The sequence below is a fragment of the Ovis aries genome, chromosome 2 (genome assembly GCF_016772045.2).
Source record: "Ovis aries strain OAR_USU_Benz2616 breed Rambouillet chromosome 2, ARS-UI_Ramb_v3.0, whole genome shotgun sequence".
Lineage (NCBI taxonomy): Eukaryota > Metazoa > Chordata > Mammalia > Artiodactyla > Bovidae > Ovis > Ovis aries.
Window position 1 is genome coordinate 225629931 of NC_056055.1, and position 26369 is coordinate 225656299.

Here is a 26369-nt window from a genome sequence, read left to right on the forward strand (position 1 = left end):
CACGACTGAAGTGACTTAGCAACAGCAGCAGCAGCAGCAGCAGTGCACATTTATCTCCATCTTTCTTATTTCTACAACAGACACTGCTGTAAGGATTGGAACAATAGCCTATGGCTTGAGAAATCTTCAGTTATCAAAATTCAATTAAACTTTAAAACTTAGTTAAGTTCATGCTACTGTTTTACAAAGATGTTAACCCAGATCTTTTAGAAAGATCTTCATGGGCAAATGTTAATCCTTAAGCAACCAACTGAAATATGTATCCAGAACTTTGGATTCCTTAATTTTCAATTGGAATTCAGACATTCCATTCTGAAAAATCTAAACCATAAAACTATTAAAAAGACAGCTAAGGAGTCTAAGTGGAGGAAATAATATTGGCAAATACTGAAGAAATGCTAGTTATTATCCTAGGTACATAAAATATGCCTGAGACTGCATGTTCCTGTCAATATTTATTTAAGCTTTTAGAAAGAATGAGTATGTATCTTGCAAAAAATCCTTTAATCAGGGGAAATTAATCATGATAAAGGTACATTCTCTGAAAGCCTCATTTCAACCTTCATAATTTCACTCTTTCAGTTTCTCTACTTTAAAAAAAATCAAAGGCCAAAAGAAGAACACAGTCTATTTCATCTTTGCCACAATGTGATGAAAATTTGATATTTTGAATCATTTTCTATCTTTTTTGAGGAACAATTTAAGGAAAGTATGCTCTTCTGATTGAAATAAGAATTTAAAAAAATACTTTTGCTCAAAGGACTTTCAGACATCAACCTGAAGTATTCAAAGTAAAGTCTAACCATGTTGAAGTGTTTTGCTAACACGATTGTATTTGTGCACCTAGGTGCAGATGTGCCCTTGGAATTACTATAGCAACAGCAGGATTTATGCTTTTATCTATCCATGTATGTGATTCTGTTTATATATTTTCACAGATAACCATGAATAACACACATAGCTATCTATAAATTTCAACCTTGCAGGGTACAAAAGTTGAAGGTAAGAATTTATAGCATTAAATACTACGCTTTATGGTGAGGAAGTACACAACTGTAGAAGAAAAATGATTTGACTAAAATTATTTTTAAAGGCTTGAGTATGGTAAATATTTTGTATCACAGAGAAAAGATGTGCATTTTTTATATCTAATGCCTTTCATTTTTAAAAAATTTTAATGGAAGATAATTGCTTAACAAATTTGTGTTGGTTTCTGCCATACAACAACATGAATCAGTCATAAGTATACATATATCCCTTCCTTCTTGATCCACCTTCCCACCCAGGTGTGCATTCTAAAATAATTATGAATGTGTAGAGTCACATTTTTTAAACCTGCATTTTATGAACAGAATAATTGTTTTAAGTCTTTATCATGTATACACTACTATGAGTTGTGAATAGACATTTGCTTTCAGGCAGTGTCAGGAAATGTGATAAGTCAAATGCTCACAGAGAAGGTAGAATATGGATTCCAGGTTGCCAGTGTACTGTTCAGGGCTAGGGAGTGGTAGTTTATCTGAAATGAAATGAATACTTCTTCCTGAATATATCATATTGATTCATAACCCATCCATATGAGCCCATCCAATTTCAGAATCACTTTCCTGTGTATCTTATATGTTCTCTTAGATGCAACTTGGATGAGGGAAAAAAAATCTACAAGTGCTTCACTCTCTAGATGTGAAGACTAGGAAGCCAAATCCTCCAGGCAACACTTTGCAATCAACAGCTCATCCCTTGCATTGTCAAACAAACTTAATTCACTGAGGTCTGTGTTGCCCATAACCAAAGATTTGAATTTTCATAATCTGTGCTGTTTAAACCCTCTGGCTTATTCCTTTCTTTTTAGATTCAAAGTGATTTGCTTCACATACAGCATGAAAACATTCTACTGCATTTCTGGGTCAATGCTTAATACTCCACTGCTTTCCCTTTTGTATTATATGTCAAGTGTTACAGCAAACTTAGATCTCAACAGTGGATCAAAAGTTTCAGCTAGTTGAAAGTGTCTCATACTATTTTTTTCTTCTCTCTTCTTCAGAACTGGTGTTTCATCCCACCAACTCTGACACCTTTCTCCAAGGAGTTGGTAAGCTGGAATGGTAACATCTCTTTTATAGCTTTATATACCCTGATGGTTCAGCAGGTAAAGAATCTGCCTGTAATTCAGGAGACAATAGGAAACGTGGATTCGATCCCTAGGTTGGGAAGATCCTCTGGACAAAGAAAATGGCAATCCACTCCAGTATTTTTTGCCTGAAAAATCCCATGGACAGAGGAGCCTGGTGAGCTATAGTCCAAAGGGTTGCAAAGAGTTGGACATGACTAAATGAGTAAGCACACACACTCATACTGTCCCAATGTTTCGGGTTCTAAAGCAAAAATTTCCTGGGCACCGACTTGCTAGATGCTTTCATGTTATTTTACTTATTCCTCTTGACAACCTTACAAAGTAGCGGTTATTATTCTCACTTTATACAATTGAGGAACTTGAGAGGTGAACAATTAATAAGTAACAAAGTCAGAGTTTGAACTTAGAGTCCTCTGATTCCAAGAACCATGCACTTCTCTTTTCACTATGTAGCCCTTTTATTCAATTCAAAGAACACTTTAGATGCCTAAATCTAAGGAATGACAGTATGGAGATTCCAGGGATAGGAAAAAGGACAGTAAGAGAGGTATTTTTGAGTCAGGGGATTTTTGCAATCATTAAAAGTAAACTACCCACATCAATTACATATAAAACTAGTCCATTCTCCCAGTAGGAATCCTGATTTCCAAGTTTGTGGCTAATCATCATTGCTGCTGCCGCTGCTGAGTCGCTTCAGTTGTGTCCGACTCTGTGAGACCCCATAGACGGCAGCCCACCAGGCTCCCCTGTCCTTGGGATTCTCCAGGCAAGAACACTGGAGTGGGTTGCCATTTCCTTCTCCAATGCATGAAGGTGAAAAGGGAAAGTGAAGTCACTCAGTCATGTCTGACTCCTAGCGACCCCATGGACTGCAGCCTACCAGGCTCCTCCGCCCATGGGATTTTCCAGGCAAGAATACTGGAGTGGGGTGCCATTGCCGCAGGTCAACCTTAATGAATCTGTCTCTCAGTATGCTTCAAAGTGACTTCCAACCTTCCCAGAGTCAGATGCACAGTAGGAAAAAGAGATATGGTTTTGGTACCTTTTGTAATTATTTGTGCTTAGTCGCCCAGTCAGGTCTGACTCTTAGCAACACCACGGAGTGTAGCCTGCCAGGCTCCTCAGTCAATGGGAATTCTCATGCCCTCCTCCAGGGGATCTTCCCAACCCAAGGACTGAGCCCACGTCTCCTGTTGCAAGCACTTATTTACCATCTGAGCCATCAGGGAAGCCCAATTATATTGATGTGGGTTCAGTTGAGTTCAGTTCAGTTGTTCAGTCATGTCCAACTCTTTGCGAGCCCATGAATTGCAGCATGCCAGGCCTCTCTGTCCATCACCAACCACCGGAGTTGACTCAAACTCACATCCATCGAGTCGATGATGCCATCCAGCCATCTCATACTCTGTCATCCCCTTTTCCTCCTGCCCACAATCCTTCTGAGCATTAGAGTCTTTTCCAATGAGTCAACTCTTCGCATGAGGTGGCCAAAGTATTGGAGTTTCAGCTTTAGGATCATTCCTTCCAAAGAACACCCAGGACTGATCTCCTTTAGAATGGACTGGTTGGATATCCTTGCAGTCCATGGAACTCTCAAGAGTCTTCTTCAACACCACAGTTCAAAAGCATCCATTCCTTGGTGCTCAGCTTTCTTCAGAGTCCAACTCTCACATCCATACATGACTAGTGGAAAAACCATAGTCGTGATTAGACGGACCTTTCTTGGCAAAGTAATGTCTCTGCTTTTCAATATGCTATCTAGGTTAGTCACAACTTTACTTCCAAGGCTTTTAATTTCATGTCTGCAATCATCATCTGCAGTGATTTTGGAGCCCAGAAAAATAAAGTCAGCTGCTGTTTTCACTGTTTCCCATTTATTTCCCAAGAAGTGATGGGACCAGATGCCATGATCTTCGTTTTCTGAATGTTGAGCTTGAAGCCAACTTTTTCACTCTCTTCTTTCTCTTTCATCAAGAGGCTTTTTAGTTCCTCTTCACTTTCTGAGAGTGGTGTCATCTGCATATTTGAGGTGATTGATATTTCTCCCGGCGATCTTGATTCCAGCTTGTGCTTCTTCCAGCCCAGCGTTTCTCATGATGTACTCTGCATAGAAGTTAAATAAGCAGGGTGACAATATACAGTCTTGACATACTTATTTTCCTATTTGGAACCAGTCTGTTGTTTCATGTCCAGTTCTAACTGTTGCTTCCTGGCCTGCATATAGGTTTCTCAAGAGGCAGGTTAGGTGGTCTGGTATTCCCATCTCTTGAAGAATTTTCCACAGTTTATTGTGATCCACACAGTCAAAGGTTTTGACATAGTCAATAAAGCAGAAATAGATGTTTTTCTGGAACTCTCTTGCGCTTTCCATGATCCAGTGGATGTTGGCATTTTGATCTCTGGTTCCTCTGCCTTTTCTAAAACCAGCTTGAACATCTGGAAGTTCTCGGTTCATGTATTGCTGAAGCCTGGCTTGGAGAATTTTGAGCATTACTTTACTAGCATGTGAAATGAGTGCAATTGTGTGGTGGTTTGAGCATTTTTGGCATTGCCTTTCTTTGGGATTGGAATGAAACTGACCTTTTCCAGTCCTGTGGCCACTGCTGTGTTTTCCAAATTTGCTGGCATATAGAGTGCAGCACTCTCACAGCATCATCTTTCAGGATTTGAAACAGCTCAACTGGAATTCCATCACCTCCACTAGCTTTGTTCATAGTGATGCTTTCTAAGGCCCACTTGACTTCACATTCCAGGATGTCTGGCTCTAGGTGAGTGATCCCACCATTGTGATTATCTTGGTCTTGAAGATCTTTGTTGTACAGTTCTTCTGTGTATTCTTGCCACCTCTTCTTAATATCTTCTGCTTTTGTTAGGTCCATAACATTTCTGTCCTTTATCGATCCCATCTTTGCATGAAATGTTCCCTTGGTATCTCTAATTTTCTTGAAGAGATCTCTAGTCTTTCCCATTCTGCTGTTTTCCTCTATTTCTTTGTATTGATCACTGAGGAAGGCTTTTTTATCTCCTCTTGCTATTCTTTGGAACTCTGCATTCAGATGCTTATATCTTTCCTTTTCTCCCTTGCTTTTCATTTCTCTTCTTTTCCCAGCTATTTGTAAGGCCTCCCCAGACAGCCATTTTGCTTTTTTGCATATCTTTTCCATGGGGATGGTCTTGATCCCTATCTCTTGTACGATGTCATGAACCTCCATCCATAGTTCTTCAGGCATTCTATCTATCAGATCTAGGCCCTTAAATCTATTTCTCACTTCCACTGTATAATCATAAGGGATTTGATTTAGGTCACACCTGAATGGTCTAGTAATTTTCCCTACTTTCTTCAATTTAAGTCTGAATTTGGCAGTAAAGAGTTCATGATCTGAGCCACAGTCAGCTCCTGGTCTTGTTTTTGTTGACTGTATAGAGCTTCTCCATCTTTGGCTGCAAAGAATATAATCAATCTGATTTCAGTGTGGACCATCCAGTAATGTCCATGTGTAGAGTCTTCTCTTGTGTTGTTGGAAGAGGGTGTTTGCTATGACCAGTGCGTTCTCTTGGCAAAACTCTATTAGCCTTTATCCTGCTTCATTCCATATTCCAAGGCCAAATTTGCCTGTTACTCCAGGTGTTTCTTGACTTCCTACTTTTGCATTCCAGTCCCCTATAATGAGAAGGACATCTTTCTTGGGTGTTAGTTCTAAAAGGTCTTGTAGGTCTTCATAGAACTGCTCAACTTCAGCTTCTTCAATGTTATTGGTTGAGGCATAGACTTGGATTACTGCGATATTGAATGGTTTGCCTTGGAAACGAACAGAGATCATTCTGTCGTTTTTGAGACTGCATCCAAGTACTGCATTTCGGACTCTTTTGGTGACCATGATGGCTACTCCATTTCTTCTAAGGAATTCCTGCCTGCAGTAGTAGATATAATGGTCATCTGAGTTAAATTCACCCATTCCAGTCCATTTTAGTTCGCTGATTCTTAGAATGTCGACATTCTCTCTTGCCATCTCTTGTTGACCACTTTTAATTTGCCTTGATTCATGGACTTAACATTCCAGGTTCCTATGCAATATTGCTCTTTACAGCATTGGACCTTGCTTCTATCATGAGTCACATCCACAACTGGGTATTGTTTTTGCTTTGGCTCCATCCATTCATTCTTTCTGGAGTTATTTTTCCACTGATCTCCAGTAGCATATCGGGCACCTACTGACCTGGGGAGTTCCTCTTTCAGTATCCTATCATTTTGCCTTTTCATACTGTTCGTGGGGTTCTCAAGGCAAGAATACTGAAGTGGTTTGCCATTCCTCTCTCCAGTGGACCACATTCTGTCGGGCCTCTCCACCATGAACTGCCCATCTTGGGTGGCCCCACAGGGCATGGCTTAGTTATTAGTGATTAGATTGACTAGTTTTCTGTGATTATGGTTTCAGTGTGTCTGCCCTGTGATGTGGATAGCTTACCCCTTCTCCAGGGGAACGGAATTCCCAACCCAGGAATTGAACCAGGGTCTCCTGCATTGCAGGTGGATTCTTTACCAGCTGAGTTGCCAGGGAAGCCCCTAATATTCCTCATCAGGGACCTGGTAAAGCACAAGCAGAGTTGTGGTTGATATCCTTTCAAATCTTTGTGTGATCCAATAAGAGTATGCAGAAGTTTATATGTGAGAGAAGCCACTTTATGATACCTGTTTCAAGATTCTGAACCTATTTCTTTGCCATGAAATGCTCACATCGACTGAAGAATAAAGTTTATTCCTTCCACAGTCTCCACTCAGCGTTATTTACCAGCAGGCATATGACATTTGGATATTTCCATGTTTTGATATGCCTGCTTTAATGTCAAGGACAGTCTGATAAGGCTGTTTTGACCCAGCTGTGAGAACATTTTGATCTGGCTTAAAATCACTTTTGTAAAAATTAGTAATGACACACATGCAGCCCTAACTCATATCCTATTCAAGTTACTTCTTAAATCAACTCCTTAAGCCTGGCATGCTGCAGTCCATGGGGCTGCAAAGAATCAGATACAACTGAATGATTGAAGAATAAAAATTAAATAAAAGGTAAAAATTATGACACCAATTTCCTGGGACACATTACTTAGATGTGGATTTGTCAACTAGAAAATCCTTATGTCTTACAGTCCTAGGTTACTGTGACAATGATGGATCTCCCCGTTTTAGGTGGTGGTATAGGATGCAAGGAGATCCAACCAGTCCATTCTGAAGGAGATCAGCCCTGGGATTTCTTTGGAAGGAATGATGCTAAAGCTGAAACTCCAGTACTTTGGCCACCTGATGCAATGAGCTGACTCACTGGAAAAGACCCTGATGCTGGGAGGGATTGGAGGCAGGAGGAGAAGGGGACAATAGAGGATGAGATGGGTGGATGGCATCACTGACTCGATGGACGCAAGTCTGAGTGAACTCTGGGAGTTGGTGATGGACAGGGAGGCCTGGTGTGCTGCAATTCATGGGGTCGCAAAGAGTTGGACATGACTGAGAGACTGAACTTAACTGAACTGTTCTTCCTGTTCCTCCCTGAAACCAACCAAAAGCAACAGGGAGCATAGAAAACAAAGAAGTTTCTTCCTCATTAAAATTTGAAACACTGTAACCCCAACTCACACACAAGAAGATGAGCAGCTTTGTGGGTCCATAGTGAGGGAGCACACCTCCTGCTGCTATAGATATGGGGCTGCTGCTGCTGCTGCTGCTGCTGCTAAGTCGCTTCAGTTGTGTCCAACTCTGTGCGACCCAAGACGGCAGCCCACCAGGCTCCCCCGTCCCTGGGATTCTCCAGGCAAGAACACTGGAGTGGGTTGCCATTTCCTTCTCCAATGCACCAAAGTGAAAGTGAAGTCACCCAGTCACGTTCGACTCGTAGAGACCCCATGGACTGCAGCCCTCCAGACTCCTCCATCCATGGGATTTTCCAGGCAGGAGTACTGGAGTGGGGTGCCATTGCCTTCTCCGAGATATGGAGCTGAGATCCTAATTCATCGGAAGCTATGGGAAGGCTCTGAGAATTTTCCTGAACTCTTTTGAGGTCTTGGAGCAGTGGGGCCACAAGAAGAGAGAAGACACAGCATTATTGCAAGAACAAGGCTGATGATGTGGCAAGAGCATGGAGAAATGGTAGATGTACAACCCTATCAAGGCTGGTCACACACGGGACTTGAATCTAAGGTAGGAAGATCAGCTGCCCTGAGTGGTTGCCCTGGTGGCTCAGACAGTAAATAATCTGGCTGCAAAGCAGGAAACCTGGGTTCAATCCCTGGGTCAGGAAAATACCTTGGAGAAGGGAACAGTATTCTTGTATTCCACAATAGTATTCTTGCCTGGAGAATTCCATGAGCAGAGGAGACTTGCAGTCTACAGACCATGGGATCTCAGAGTCAGACACAACTGAGTGACTAAGACTTTCACCAATAGGAAGATCACCTGCCCTGAGTGGAATTAACTCTCTGGTGGAAAATTTTGATGAGAAAATGTTTGCAGACAACAGACCAAGGAACCAAAGCCTAAACTACCAGCATTCTTTGGCTCTTCCCCAGCTCTACTGTCCTAGAAATAGCTGATCCAAGAAAAAACCCTCATTCAAACATGAGAAACAATTTAAAACAAAAGAAAGCAATGGCAGTCTAACACTTAAGGGAAAAATATTTCAAGAAAAAATTAAAAAAGAGAAACCACAAACAAAGACAGACTAAGGTATACATTAGTATTATCCAAAATGATTAAATTTTTCAATAAATAATTCCCTAAGAAACCAGATACTTTAAATAAAGTATGGCTTCTCTAATAGACAAGCGTTCACAGACAGGCTCAAAGAAGAAATGATAAAAGAAGGAGATGAGGTGTGACCTTTGTAGATCTCAGAAACAATTTGTATAAAATAGAGATTATTAGTTCCAGATGGTTTGGTCAAACTTATCCATATAAAGTCCTAACTGTGTGGTGTTGCTCCCTAATGAGGCAGGAGTTTCATTGTGTTTACCACCTCATGCATTCAGATTGTTCAGGGTCTCCTGAGCTAATTAGAACAGCTTTGGCTACATCTGCTATCTTTTGATATATGCTGATTCTGATGTTATTCATTTAGCACTATATATTTCATAATTTTATGGTGTTTTTTCATGTAACTCATAGGCTATTTAAGAGTGTGAGGATTTTTAAATATTGAAACGTATGGGGATTTTCACTTTCTCTTTTTTCAATTAATTTTTATTGGAGTGTAGTTGCTTTACAATGTTGTGTTAGTTTCTCCTGTACAACAACACACACACACACTGTTTAGTCCCTAAGTCATGTCCGACTCTTTGTGACCCCATGGACTGTAGCTCTTCAGCCTCCTCTGTCCATAGGATTCTCCAGGCAAGAATACTGGATTGGATTGCCGTTTCCCTCTCCAGGGGATCTTCCCGGGCTAAGGAATCCTACCTGTATCTCCTTGTCTCCTCTTTGGCAGCAGATTCTTTACCACTGAGTCACCTTGGAACTATATATATATATATACACACACACGCACATATATATATACACACACATATATACACACACACATATATATACACACACATATATACACACACACACATATATATACACACATATATATACACACATGTATATACACACACATATACATGCACACACATATATATACACACATGCATATATATATATACATGCATATATATACATATATATATATACAGACAGATATATTATACACACACACATATATATACACACACACATATATACACACACATATACATACACACATATATATATACAGACAGATATATTATACACACATATATATACACACACACATATATATACACACACATACATATACACACACATGTACACACACATATATGCACACATATACACACATATGTACACACATATACCCATATATGTACACACATATGTGTACACACATGTATACACACATATATGTACACACATGTACACATATGTGTACACATATGTACACACACATATATACACACACATATATACACACACACATATATATATGCATATATAATGTATAAATATATCCACTCCCTTTGGACTTCTTTCCCATTCAGACCACTACAGAGCATTAAGTAAATTTATTTTTATTTCTTCATTCTAAATGTATTAGAATATCAAGCTAACAGAATGGAGTCCACGTAATATTTTGGCTCTTTGTTGTTGTTAAGAATATTTGTATGGCCTAGCACGTAATCCAGTAATAATTTTTACGGCTTCTTGTGTGTATGTGTGTGGTTTTGGCAGAGGAGCAGGGGAAGGAGTGACAGCATGTGTCTCTCTGTCAACCTCTCTCTCTTTTGCTCTATCCCTTTCCTTCTCCTTTTTTCTCCCTCCCTTCTCCTCTCTTTCTCTCCCAAGCTTCAGGAAGTCTAGTTAAAAGTTTCACCTGGACTTAGCTGTGGTGTGAAGAATGAGATGGGCCTGCCTTGGAATTTGGAAGCTGCAGTGGAGGAATCACAACATAAACCTTAGCAGCAGCATTTGCCCCAAACAAGGTTTGCATGAGGGTCAGATAGCACAAAGGCAGCTGTGACGTGGGTGACAGACAAGCAGGTTCAGTTCAGTTGCTCAGTCACGTCCGACTCTTTGCGACCCCAAGGACTGCAACACACCAGGCATCTCTGTCCATCACCAACTCCTGGAGCTTGCTCAAACTCATGTCCATCGAGTTGGTGATGCCATCCAACTGTCTCATCTTCTGTCATCCCCTTCTCCTCCTGCCTTCAATCTTTCCCAACATCAGGGTCTTTTCCAGTGAGTCAGTTTTTCGCATCAGGTGGCCAAAGGATTGGAGCTTCAGCTTCTGCATCAGTCCTTCCAAAGAATAATCAGGACTTCCTTTAGGACTCACAGTCCTTTAGGAAATTAGGATTTCCTTTAGGATTGACTGGTATGATCTTGCAGTACAAGGGATTCTCAAGAGTCTTCTCCAGACAAGCAGGTAGGAAAAGAGGAAGATGAGACAGTAGACTCTGTGTCTTGGGGCAGATGTTTGGCCAAGAAAATAGGAGATCATTTGAGATGAACATTTTTCTGTCCAGTTAAGTTAGGTCTGGAGGGGCTTAGGTTACAGCAGCTTAAGAACCAGAAGTGAACTGATTTTATAGTTACAGGATGATGCCCTCTTTCTCTGGGTACCAGAGCTTTCTTTGGTCAGGCAGGCTGTGAACTGCAGTATTTGCCGCCTCTCAAGTGGGCTTTGAGCAAGGCTGTGCCATTTCAGCACAAGGGAGCAGACAGGTTTCTGCTTGGTTTTTGTTTGTTTACTTTGGTAGTAGTTTTTGTTTGCTCTCTTGAAGCAGAGACAAATGTCCTGAGGGGCGTTAGAACTTTTAAAGACATGGCTGAATGTTGTCATAAAATTTGCCCTGGAATCAACAGTTTACAAAACAAGCTACTGGACATCCCTGGTGGTCCAGTGGTTAAGAATTCACCTGTCAATGCAGGGGACACAGTTTTGCGAAAATTCCACATGCTGCAGGGCAAGTAAGCCAATGCACCCCAACTTCTGAAGACCATGTGCCTTGGAGTCTCCACCCCACAACAAGAGAAGCCACCACAATGAGAAGCCTATGCACGACAACTAGAGAGGAACCCCCACTCTTCACACCTAGGGAAAGCCTGCACTCAGCAACAAACACCCAGCACAGCCAGAAATAAAGAAATAAAATAAAGACAAAATATTTTAGAGGTGCTGTTAAGCAACATTGGCTTAGCATTCTTAATTTTTTTAAACAATTCACATTTTGGTAAACTTATAAAAGAAGAATCTTGGCACATGAAGTCACTAGCACCTTAAAATAGAGACTTGTGGTTTTCCTGCACACATTACTTCTCAGATTTGTTCATCTCAAAAACAATACTGAGAAGAGAAAGAGAACATAAATGGGGAAGAAGAGGGTCTGCAGACAGATTTCAAACATCTAGCGATGGGGCTGTTGTTGCCCTGGGGCCACTGCAGCACACAACTTCAAAAATATCATCCTCTGTGTATGCAATTCACATTGTATCTATAAGGTTCACTGTAAAAATTCACAGGAGTCACATGACAGCTTTCCCACAGATCAACCATTAAATTCTGCCCATCAGTCTTTTGTCCAATGGCTAACGAGTATCATTTTCTGAAGCTGTGTTTTATTATATTTTCTTTGGAGATAGAATAAGTGATTTAACGATTTCACTAGAGCCAATTTGTAATTGACAATTTGCTGTGAAATGTATCACAGTTGTCTTGGTTTTGATTTATGGCCAGACCCAGAATTAATCTTGGGTCCAGAGCTTTATTGCATCTGAGCTCAGCTACTGCTCACCCCAATGCAGCTTCCTTGAAATACCTCATTTTAAAGGGTTTCCAAGTAATCAGAGAGAACCACTGCATACATCTAGCAATGCTTCTGCTCCAAAGTGTACTACGAGAGAGCACAGTGAAAAAGACTACCAAAAATCTTTAAAATTTCCTTCTATTTTTATTGCAATGGCAAAAGAACTTATTACCAGTTAAATTGGGTTGGACACAACTGAGCACTTGCTTGGGGGAGCTTTCCAAGTGGCACTACTGGTAAAGAATCTGCCTGCCAATACAGCAGAAGCAAGAGACCTGGGTTCAGTCCCTGGGGTTGGGAATATCCTTTGGAGAAGGAAATGGTAAGTACTGTAGTATTCTTGCCTGGAAAATTCCATGGCCTGAGGAACCTGGTGGTTTACAGTCCACAGGGTTGCAAAGACTTGGACATGACTGAGTTAACTGGGAGGAATAAAAAATATGCACAACTCTGAAACGCACATCCATGGGAAGGTAGGGGGTGTCAGGGAATGTACTGCTCAAAGGCGGGTCAGACTCAGAGATGTCTGCTGTGCACATCTTATTTGGTAATAAAACACTGATTTCACATTTTGAAGCAGTTGCTTTATGTGGTCAAGATAGAAGGATCACATTAAAATGTCAGTGCTGTCAACATGTCAAAATGACTTAGTCAAAATGTCTGACCACATGTCAGAATGCTCTGGTTTCAAGATTTCCCTCCTTCACCCTTGGAATATCATCAAGCTCCTGATAAAAGCCAAAACTGTCATACATACACCACCTTGGTCTTTAGCACCTCTGCTCAGCATTTTCCACTTGATTTCTTCTTTGATTTCTAATAATTTTTCAAATATCCAATATAGGTTAACTTATTCTTAAGAACAACAATGACAAAATCAGTGAAGACTCAAGACTTAGATTATGCGCCAGACTCTATTATAAACACTTTACACAGACGGACGAATTTTGCACAATTCCTAGGAACGGGCGTTATTTTTACTCCCATTTTAAAGGTGAGGAAGCTAAGGCAGGAAAATTTTGGTATTTGATCTAAGATCACAGTAGTAATACTGAGACTCACACTTAAAGATTCTGGCTCCAGAGCCTGGGGTTTCAGGCACTGTTGAAAGCCAAGTAGACCGTGCTGTACTACACCGTGTTCTCCGCTCTGTCACTCCGTCATGTCCATCTCTTTGCAACCCTTTGGACTGTAGCCTGCCAGGCTCCTCTGTCCATGGGATTCTCTAGGCAAGAATACTGGAGTGGGTTGCCGTTTCCTTCTCCAGGGGATCTTTCCTACCCAGGGATTGAACCCATGTCTCCTGCATTGCAGGCGGGCTCTTTACCACTGAGCCACCTGAGAAGCCACTAAAGCATAGGTATTGATGATCCTGAGTCTATCCTGTCCACAACTAGCACACTCACTGGTGGTATAAACAAACTCTTCTCTTCAGATTATTGGTAACAATATCGATTATTTCTGTAGGCTGATACTATGGACTGAATTGCACCCCCACTCAGAATTCAAACCCTGAATGTATGAATTCAATGATGTATGAATTGTGAATTCATACATTGAAGCCCTAACCCATAGTTTCTAAGGAAGTTAATTATTTGGAGACAGAGCCTTTAACAGGGAATTTAACGTTATGTGAGATGAAATGGGGGAGTGGATCCTAATCCAGTCCAGCTGGTACTCTATAAGAAGAGCGCAGGAGATATAGACAGAGAAGGGGTGTGCTGGCACAGAGAGAAAAAATCATTTGAGACGGACACCAAGCAGCCATCTGAAAACCAAGGAGAGAGGCCTCAAGAGAAATCAGACCTACCAACCCCTCAATCTTGGACATCCAGCCTCTAGATCTGTGAGAAAATAAATGTCTGTTGTTTGGCAGTATGGTGAAAATGAAAGTGTTAGTCATTCCATCATGTCTGACTCTTTGTGACCCCATAGACTGTGACCCGCCAGGCTCCTCTGTCCCTGGAATTTTCCAAGCAAGAATACTGGAGTGGATAACCATTCCTTTCTCCAGGGTATCTTCCCAACCCAGAGATCGAACCTGGGTCTCCCACATTGCAGGCAGATTCTTTACTGTGTGAAGCACCAAGGAAGCCCTTGGCAGTATGGTACTGGCACAAACACAGAAATATAGATCAATGGAGCAGGGTGGAAAATCTAGAGATAAACCCACACAGCTATGGTCACCTAGTCTAAGAAAAAAGAGGCAAGAATATACAATGGATAAAAGACTCTTTTGGAAGTGGTACTGGGAATACAGGTCAGCTATATGTAAATAAATGAGATTAGAACATTCCCTAACATCATACACAAACATAAACTCAAAGCGGATTAAAGATACTATAAAACTCTTAGAGGGAAACATAGACAGGACACTCTTTGACATACATCGCAGCAACATCCTTTTTGATCTACGTCCTAGAGTAATGAAAATAAAAACAAAAATAAACAGATGGAACCTAATTAAACTTAAAAGCTTTTTCACAACAAAGGAAACCATAAACAAAGCGAAAAGACAACCCTCAGAATGGGAGAAAAGATTTGCAAATGAACCAACTGAGAAGAGATTGATTTCTAAAACATAAAAATAACTCATCCAACTCAATATCAATAAAGAAAACAATGCAATCTAAAAAATGGGCAGAAGACTTAAATAGATATTTCTCCAAAGAAGATATGTGCATGGTGCTCAGTTGCTAAGTCATGTCCTACTCCTTGTGACCCTACAGACTGTAGCTCACCAGGACCCTCTGTCCAGGGATTTTCCAGGCAAGGATATTGGAGTAGATTGCCATTTCCTCCTCCAGGGGATCTTCCCAACCCAGGGATAGAACCTACATCTGCTGCCTGTGTCTCCTGCATTGGCAGGCAGACTCTTGACCACTTGATCCACCTGGGAAGCCCCCAAAGAAGATACACAGATGGCTAAAAAGCACATGAAAAGATGCTAGTAACTAATTACCAGAGAAACGTAAATAAATACTACAATGAGGTATTACCTCACACTGGCCAGAATGGAACATGATTAAAAAAAAATCTACAAACGATAGATGCTGGAGATGGTGTGGAGAAAAGGGAGCTCTCCTGTGGCTGGTGGGAATGTAAATGCCACGGGATGGACGTTCCTTAAAAAACTAAAAATAGAGCTACCATGTGATTTAGCAACTGCGCTTCTGAGCATATATCTGGAGAGAACCATAACTTGGAAAGATACACGCGTCCCAGTGTTCATAGCAACACTATTTACAATAGTCAGGACATGGAAGCAACCTAAATGTCCATCAGCAGAGGAGTGGATAAAGACGTGCTACATATATAAAGTGGAATCTTACTCGACTTTAAAAAAAGAAAAAAAACAATACCATTTGCAGCAGCATGAATGGACCCAGAAATTGTTATCCTAGTAAATCAGACACAGAAAGACAAATATCATATTGTTAGGGGAATGTCTAATTTCCTCGGTTCTGTCTCATTGCAGCAAAAATTTGAAATGGTGGACCAGTGTTACAGCTCTGTTACAGCTTAGTTTTATTTGGCAAGCAAAAGAAAATATATCCTCATCCTTGAGGCATGAGGGTGGGTTGACCCAAAAGAAGAGAGCAGTCTCAATTTTGGCTCCTCTTTTTATATGTTTTTTCTCCTCCCTCTGAGCCTGCCCTATGTAAACTGGGCTAGCCAGAGGGCTGTTTGTTCCACCTGAGGTTCTTACTCCAGTCCTTGGACCTCCCTTTGTTCTATTTTCATGGGCTTCTCCCTTCTTTGTCCTTCAGCCACTGTCATTTTGGACTCCTTTTCCTATTCTAACTACCTAACAATATGATGTCATTTATATGTGAAATCTAAAAAAGGGATACAAATGAACTTACCTACAAAACAGAAATAGAGTTACAGATGTAGAAAACAAGATTACCAGTGGGTAAGAGTGGGAAGAACAAACTGGGAGGTTGAGATTGACATATACACACTGCTATATATAAAATAGGTAACTAATGAGTACCTATTGTATAGCACAGGGGACTCTGCTCACTACTCTGTAACGGCCTACATGGGGAAAGAATCTAAAAAAGAGTGGATCTATGTATGTATATGTATAACTGATTCACTTTGCTGTACATCTGAATCTAACACAACATTGTAAATCATCTATATGCCAATAAAAAATTTTTAAAGTGTTGCTTGGGTCACCCAATCTGTGATGTTTTATTATAGTGGTCTAAGAAGAGAAACACAATTGGTAAACCTATTTGGGCATATACAGATCGATGTATGAATGTCTTATAAAATATATTTCTAATATTTCAGTTTCAAAGATGTAGCCCATAAAAGTTGGCTTCTCAGGCAACTTGGTACATCAGATTGTGTCCTGACAAGGACCTATCATATAACACAGGGAGCTGTACTCAATATTTTGTAAATAACCTATAAGAGAAAAGAATCTGAAAAAGAACATGTGTGTATGTGTGAATTGCTATGCTGTATACCTGAAAAAATGAGACATTGTAAACCAACTATACTTCAATTTTAAAAAAGGGAAAAAATAGGTTCTGATTGGATGATAATTTTTATTGACTGGTGTATATGTGTGTATTGTCTGTATTAAGTCCTGTGAATAACAATAGCCATTATTTTTCTTTTAGGGACTGATTTACAATTTGTGTAGTGGATGATTATATTCGGTGGATAATACTGTCATTTGTGAGCCAAAATTATGTATAGCTCTTTGAAATAAAACTTGATTCCATTTCACTTATGAATATTGATAGTTGATTTAGTTAATGTTGTGATTAGGCAGTTTATGTTAGTGTTTTATTTCAACAAAAAATAAAATAAATATAGCAGTTATATGTATTGTATTTTTCCATAGAAACAGCAAATGTAAACGCACTTAAATTGATATGTCCTATTAAAAATTCATCTGGTGATAATTAAACAAATTATGTTTTTCTCCTAAAACACGATTTTCCAAAATATATGACGTTTTGTAATTAGTGGGCTTCCTTGGTAGCCTAGCTGATAAAGAATCCACCAGCAATGAAGGCAACCCCAGTTCAGTTCCTGGGTTGAGACGATCCCCTGAAGAAGGGATAGGCTACCCATTCCAGTATTCTTGGGCTTTCCTAGAAGCTCAGACATTAAGAATCCACCTACAATGCAGGAGACCTGGGCTTAATCCAGTTAACATTTCTCAGTGAATATCTTTTTATTTGAAAAAGAATATTAGGATATCTAATGCAAAATGAAAAGGAGAAAAGCCACCATATTTGAAAACAGTGTTTCTTGTCACTAGTTAAACATATCCTGAATTAAATTAACTTTGAGTCTGTATTTATTGAAAAGTTTAAAATATATTCCTCTCATATAAAAAAAATCTGTAGCTTTGAATAATAAAGGCAATCATATATAGTGGAGATATTGTGAGTTTAGTTCCAGAACACTGCAAAAAAGCAAATAATGTAAAGTGAGTCACAAAAGTTTTTGATTTTTCAGTCTTATAAAGGTTATGCTTACCTTATACTATAGTCTATTAAGTATATCATTATCTCTAAGGAATTACATCTTTAATTTAAAACACTTTATTGATAAAACATGCTAATCACCTTCTGAGCCTTCAATGAGTCGTAGTATTCTGCTGGGGGAGGGTCTGTAAATTTTGAGAATTACTAAAATGTGACACAGAGACATGAAGTGAAGGTGGTGGCAATAGACTTGCCTGATACAAGGTTGCCACAAACCTTCAATTTTTAAAAGTCTGTGAAGTGCAATAAAATGAGGTATGTCTGTACCATATCGTCCCAAGAGACCACTCAGCATTACATAGAATACAGTTGTTGTTGCAGTTGTTCAGTAGCTCAGTCCTGTCCAACTCTGCAATCCCATCGACTGCAATGTGCCAGGCTTCCCTGTCCCTCAGCAACTCCCAGAGCCTACTCAAACTCATGTCCATTGCGTCGGTGATGCCATCCAGCCATCTCATCATCTGTCATCCTCTTCTCCTCCTCCCAGCATCAAGGTCTTTTCCAGTGAGTCAGCTCTTCACATGAGGTGGCCAAAGGACTGGAATTTCAGCTTCAGCATCAGTCCTTCCGATGAATATTCAGGATTGATTTCCTTCAGGATTGACTCGTTTGCTCTCCTGCTGTCCAAGGGACTCTCAAGAGTCTTCTCCAGCACCACTGTTAGAAAGCATTAATTCTTTGGCACTCAGCCTTCCTTATGGTCCAGCTCTCACATCAGTACATGGCTACTGGAAAAACCATTGCTTTGACTATATGGACTTTTGTCAGCAAAGTGATGCCTCTGCTTTTTAATACGCTGTCTAGGTTGGTCATAGCTTTTCTTCCAAGGAGCAAGCGTCTTTTAATTTCATGGCTGCAGTCATCATCTGCAGTGATTTTGGAGGCCAAAAATAGTACCTAAATTCTAAATAAATGCTCAAAAATGAGATTTTTCTTATCGAAGCTTAAGGTAAAATCTTATAAGCAAAAAATTTTGAAATTGTGATTTCAAATTAACTATATATTTATTTCTCCATTACTGGTTTGTTTCATTTAGCATAAAAAATTTGATTAAAAAAAAACCCAATACCTATAAGAATAAATTAGTATAGCTGCTTTAGAGAGGAATTTGATAATATTTTTATAACAACAAATTTGTATATACAACCCAGAATTCCTATTTGTCTTTGCATATACACAAAAGTTAAAGAAACTTATGTACAAGAATGTCCAATGTAGCATTATTGCTAGTAATAAAGTGTCTATCAATATGGAAATAGGAAAACAAAGTGCAACAAATGGATGAGTGCTATGTATCCAAAAATTAGGCATTAAAACGTTATAAATACTGTATTACTGCCAAAAAATTAGGAGGTATTCTGGAAATATTCTTAAAAGCAAGTGAAAAGAGAAAGCAAAACACTTCTTATAGTTCAATTCCTTTTATATAGATTTTTTTAAGGCAACATTCTATATAGATACTTACATGCTGAAAGATGCATATGATTTTGTTTGTTTGCTTTTCTTGAAATTGATTGAGACTTTTTTCCAATGTAAACATTTCTATTTTTATTTAATTGCAGTATAATTGCTTTACCATGTCGTATCAGTTTATGCTGTATAACAAAGTCCATGGGGTCACAAAGAGTTAGAAACGACTGAGCAACTGCGCTGTACAACAAAGTGAACCAGTTACATGTATACTTATACCCCTTCCCTCTTGAATCTCCCTCCTTCTCATCCCCCCACCCGACCCCTCTAGATCACCACAAAGCATCAAGTTGAGCATCCTGTGCTATATAGCAGCTCCCCACTAGCTATCTCTTTTACTCATGGTACTATGTGTGTGTCAGGGCTACTCCAAACAGGAAACTTTAATAGGAATTCAATTGAAGGCAGAGAGTGGGGAGGTTTTCTGTCTTAGATTTGTGCCTTCCCATTGCCTTTGAATTTCTAACCATGTGCACAAATTATATGTCTTATGTGTTAGTCGCTCAGTTGTTTCCAACTCTTTGTGACCCCATGAACCATAGCCTGCCACGCTCCTCTGTCCATGGAATTCTCCAGGCAAGAATACTGGAGTGGGTTGCCATTTCCTTCTCCAGGAGATCTTCCTGACTCAGGAATTGAACCCATAGCTCTTATGTTTCCTGTGTTGGCAGGCAGGTTCTTTACCACTAGCATCATCTGGGAAGCCCTGAGTCACCAGGGATTAGTAAATCAATAAGCCATTGTGAGTATTTCCTTTCAGATTTCTGTGTGTGTATGTGCATTTGAAAAAAAAAAAAAAGAGTAGAACTTAAATGTTCTCACTAAAAAAGGTAAAAATTTAAATATGTGAGGTGATAATTGTGTTGATTAACTCAATGGAAAGAATCCTTTCTCAATGCGTACATATATTGAATCAAATTGTGCATTTTAATTATCTTAGTTTTCCTTGTCAGTTATACCTCATTAAAGCTGAAAAGGGGGAAAAAAACTTAGAAATACATTTCCAACACATTAAACTTTACAATTAAATGATTTCTTCTCTCCTTTTCAAAATCACATTCAGAAAGTTTCCTTTGCTACTTTTAAAGTGATGGTTGTGTTCACTACCCATATCAATGGACTTTATTCTTTTTAGACACTAGAGGGAGTTTAGGAATGAGATGAAATATGCTGAAGAACCAAAATGGCTCCTGAAGTTCTCTGCCTGGATTTCCTTTCTCTTGTTGAGAATCTCTGTGGCATTAAAGCCTTACTACAATCATGGCTGATTTTGTAGATATATTGGTAGGAGCTATGTGTAAATTGAAACATATTTTAAGTTCTCCTGGGGAGATTGCTATTAAGAAAAGTCCTGTGAATTATCTTGAAAAAAAAAGAAGAAGCTTTCATAAAACAGATAATCACTGAGAGTTTGTCATTATATGAGTAGATTGTAGTATTTTATTTTCTTCTTTACTGACACATACTCTCAATTTGGGTTGTGATTATATTGGTGTGTTCAGTTTTGCAAGTCTTAGAAAATACAAGCACTCAATAAATGTTTAATTGCCTAATTCTCCCAGGAAAAGAATAAACAGTTGCTGTGCTTGGTTTGTTTGTTTGTTTTTCCCCTAATTACCTGGTTTAAATGACTGTCTAAATCCTACTAGACAGCTCTCTATCTTCATCTATTCATTTATTCAACAATTTCTTTACATGTTTACTATGTGCCAGGCAGAGTAACAATCACTGGTGGTAAACAAAATAAAGATCCTGACCTAGAAAATTTTGCCATTTTGTGAGAACGGACAATAACAGAATACACAAATAGAAATATATTATCAGAAAATGTATGATAGGCAAAAATGAATATCATGTGATAAACATTACTAGTGAATACCTGGTTTTCTTATAGTTCTGAGTATGCATAGGTTTACTTTACCCTCATGCATGGCCACTTGACTTATTCTGGATAATAAAAATGTAAGTATTGGGTTGATCAAAAAGTTCATTCCAGTTTTCCTTAAGATGTTATGGAAAAGCTTGAACAAACGTTTTGGCCAATCCAATAGAATAGTTATGTGACTGCCAGGCTGCACTGTTGGAGTGCTGTCACTTGACTCTCCAGCTCACCTCCCTTTAACATGGCAATCAGGACAGTGCATGTTGCCTTGGAGACAGGAGGAGGCTGCAGTGCTGGGCCACCATGTGGAAGGTGACTTGGGTGAAAATTTGCCTGGACTTTACCTAAAAAGTTTATGTGAGTAAAAATATAACTCTGCTCAAAGGAAATAAAAATGTGGAGCTGTTTGTTACTACAACATAACCAAGCCTGTCCTGACTGATACACTGGAGAGTGATGGGGGAGTTCTCCTTAGAGTAGTCAAAGAAGGGTTTCTGACAAAGTGGAGATGGGCTTCCCTTTTGGCTCAGCTGGTGAAGAATCTGCCTGCAATGCAGGAGACCTGAGGTCAATCCCTGGGTTGGGAAGATCCCCTGGAGAAGAGAAAGGCTACATACTCCAGTATTCTGGCCTGGAGAATTCCATGGGGTCACAAAGAGTCAGACACGACTGAGCAACTTTCAAAGTGGAGATACAATACAGTTATAATAATTTGGCTGTGACTTTGAGTCAAAGAAGGGTAGCCACGAATAGGAATGGTACTTAAATATCACTGAGTGGATCCACTGCTTTAGAATCATTGGAGCAGCAGGCCCCAACCTTTTTGGCACCAGAGACCAGTTTCATGGAAGTCAATTTTTCTGCAGAGCTGGAGGAGGGGGAAAATGGTTTGGGGATGATTCAAGCACATAACCTTTATTGTGCACTTTGTTTCTATTATTACATTAGCTCTACCTCAGATCATCAGGCATTAGATACCCGAGACTGGGGACCCTGCATTGGAGGGTGCTTATCAAATGCATAGATGCTTTGACCTCACCCTGACTCATTGGATTAGAATTTCCAAGGTGTCAAGGAGAGGGGGAGTCTCAAAGGTCTATAATTTTAGTAATTTCCCAGATTACTTTGATGCACAGCCATCAAAGAATCTTAGAATCACTTAGAATCTCTTAGAATCACTGAATTCAGATTCAAGCCATGATTGTCTCCACTTCTGATGTAGAAATTTTGAATTATATACCTCTCAATCTTTACCTTACTCTGACAAGGGGGAAAATAAAGGGAAGACCAGTTTTCAATTCACACTGAAACAACTTTCTTTTCTTTCTAGAGTTCTGACAGAATATGATTCCATATGTGTCTGTCTCAGTTTTATGGACTGTACTTTGTCTTTACAGCATTATCATATCAAAGAAAGATCGTTTTTTTGTTTGTTTGTTTGTTTTTTAGTTTGGCTTATATTGACAGGATCCAATTGAAACTTAAAAAACATCATTTGAGAAAAAGAAATATCAAGGTAGTCCAGATGTTTTTGTTGTTTGAATCTAAGAACTATAAAGACTGATTTTTGATTGTTTACCGTGTGCACACAATTACCCTGCAAGACAATATAGGCTTTCTCAATGACATTTTGCTTTCAGAAAAACGTTGGTGTTTTAAAGTGTTTGCTCTTTTCCTTTAAGTAATACCTGAGAGTTATTTTTCATTTTAATAACTACATTTATAAGGTAAATTAAATAATTAATGAAAGGGCTATTAAATGATTGATTCTTGAGTAATTGTGAATTTACAGAGTTTTCATTCTAGTTTTTGTGTGTCTATATGGAAACTGAATGACTGAGCCTACATTCAAGGCCCTAAATTTGTGGCTAGAAAAGGAAGGCCAGTGCAGAGGGGAGTCATTGCTATACTATACTTTGTAAGGCTGCCTATATTAAATGTTTCAATTTTATGCTTTTCAAAGCCAAATGTATATCTCTTCACTGTATTGTATTAAAATACATTTTTAGCTAAAATAGTAAGAGAAGATATACAAGGCAGTCTGATCAGGTGCTTCTACTCCATTCTAGAGGTCCCTTCAATAACAGTAAAGGACATAAGGTTTACCATTTTCTGCCTTTATACAAAGACAAGGGAATGGATAAAATCTTATTTACCGAAAGTAACAGAGCAGAAGTTGATAGCAATAAATCCTGTACCCAGATATCACAAAGACACTCTGCATGTGTAGGTTTATGCCAGTGAACTATGGCAATGGAAGAGAAATTTCAAGTCCTCAGCACTGCAGCCCCTCCCCACAAGAATTCCAACATTCCTGTGTAAGAGACAATACCTGAGTGAGTGAATGAATGATTCTATAAATTTTTAGAAAGGCTCTAGAGGACAAACCAGTATCACTGAGTTCCTGAACCTTTTGACTTTGTCAGATGACTCTAGCAAAATGAATGAATAAATATTCTGTGTTGACCTGTTTCCCTAGTCTAGAGCCTGGGAAAGAATCTAAACGGCGATTTGGATGGCATGACTGTTGACAATTCAAAGATCCTTTAAATTTCATAGAATTGGGGTTTAAACAACAGGATGCATGTCAGACTCTTTGCAACCCCATAGACTACATAGCCCACCAAGCTCCTCGGTCCATGGACTTTTCTATGCAAAAGTACTGGAGTATGGGGAGGGAGGTGGGAGGGGGGTTCAGGATGGGGAACATGTGTACACCCATGGCGGACTCATGTGGATGTATGGCAAAACCAATACAATATTGTAAAGTAAAAATAATAATAATAATAAAAAGTAAAAAAATTAAAATAAAATAAAATAATTTTTTAAAATGTAGAAAAAAAAAAAATACTGGAGTGGGTTGCCATTTCCAGGGAATCTTCCCAAGCCAGGGATTGAGCCTTCATTTCCTGCATCTCTGCATTGGCAGGCAGATTCTTTACCAATGACCCACTTGGGAAGACCCAACTAATAGCTCAATTAAGTTCAATTATTATTATTGATATATTGTTATCTTATTCTATTATTGTTGTTGTAATATTAGATTATTATTCTATTATTATTATTATTGATAGTTCAATTATTATTACTGTTAAATTCACCACCAGAGGGAGCTTATCATTCCTTTCATGTAGAGACCAACAGGCTCCAAAGCTTTGACTTGTTTTCTGCATTCCATGTTATATAATTATATATTTCATATTATATAATTCTTTTGCTGGGGATAAATGTTGAAAGGTTTATTTTCACCTCAATTCCCTTCAGTTGGTCAGTTGTGTCCCACTCCTTGTGACCCCATGGACTGCAGCAAACCAGGCCTCGCTGTCCATCACCAACTCCCGGAGTTTATCCAAACTCATGTCCATTGAGTCAGTGATGCCATCCAACCATCTCATCCTCTGTCGTCCCCTTCTCCTCCCGCCTTGAATCTTTTGCACCATCAGGGTCTTTTCAGCTCTTTGCATCAGGTGGTCAACGTATTGGAGTTTCAGCCTCAACATCAGTCCTTCCAATGAACACTCAGGACTGATCTCCTTTAGGATGGAATGGCTGGATCTCCTTGCAGTCCAAGGGACTCTCAAGAGTCTTCTCCAACACCACAGTTCAAAAGCATCAATTCTTCGGTGCTCAGCTTTCTTTATAGTCCAATCACATACACAACTACTGAAAAAACCACACCTTTGACTAGACGGACCTTTGTTAGCAAAGTAGCGTCTTTGCTTTTGAATATGCTATCTAGATTGGTCATAACTTTTCTTCCAAGGAGTAAGTGTCTTCTAATTTCATGGCTGCAGTTACCATCTGTAGTGATTTTGGAACCCAAAAATATAAAACCTGCCACTGTTTCCACTGTTTTCCCATCTATTTGCCATGAAGTGATGGGACCAGATGCCATGATCTTCGTTTTCTGAATGCTGAGCTTTAAGCCAACTTTTTCACTCTCCTCTTTCACTTTCATCAAGAGGCTCTTTAGCTCTTCACTTTCTGCCGGTAAGGGTGGTGTCGTCTGCATATCTGAGGTTATTGATATTTCTCCCGGCAATCTTGATTCCAGCTTGTGCTTCTTCCAGCCCAGCGTTTCTCATGATGTACTCTGCATAGAAGTTAAATAAGCAGGGTGACAATATACAGCCTTGACATACTCCTTGTCCTATTTGGAATCAGTCTGTTTTTCCACGTCCAGTTCTAACTGTTGCTTCCTGACCTGCATACAGATTTCTCAAGAGACAGGTTAGGTGATCTGTTATTCCCATCTCTCGAAGAATTTTCCACAGTGTATTGTGATGCACACAGTCAAAGGCTTTGGCATAGTCAATAAAGCAGAAATAAATGTTTTTCTGGAACTCTCTCGCTTTTTTCATGATCTAGCGGATGTTGGCAATTTTATCTCTGGTTCCTCTGCCTTTTCTAAAACCAGCTTGAACATCTAGGAGCTCACGGTTCACGTATTGCTGAAGCCTGGCTTGGAGAATTTTGAGCATTACTTTACTAGAGTGTAAGATGAGTGCAATTGGGTGGTAGTTTGAGCATTCTTTGGCATTGCCTTTCTTTGGGATTGGAATGAAAACTGAGGTAGGATAAATGAAACAGATCACAATGATCTCACTCAGTAGAGGAGATAGAAGTTGTAGTTTGAGCATTCTTTGGCATTGCCTTTCTTAGGGATTGGAATGAAAACTGAGCTTTTCCAGTCCTGTGGCCCCTGCTGAGTTTTCCAAATTTGCTGATATATTGAGTGCAGCACTTTCATAGCATCATCTTTCAGGATTTGAAATAGTTCCACTGGAATTCCATCACCTCCTCTAGCTTTGTTTATAGTGATGCTTCCTAAGGCCCACTTGACTTTGCATTCCAGTATGTCTGTCTCTAGGTGAGTGATCACACCATTGTGATTATCTGGGTTGTGAAGCTCTTTTTTGTACAGTTCTTCTGTGTATTCTTGCCACCTCTTCTCAATATCTTCTGCTTCTGTTAGGTCCATACCATT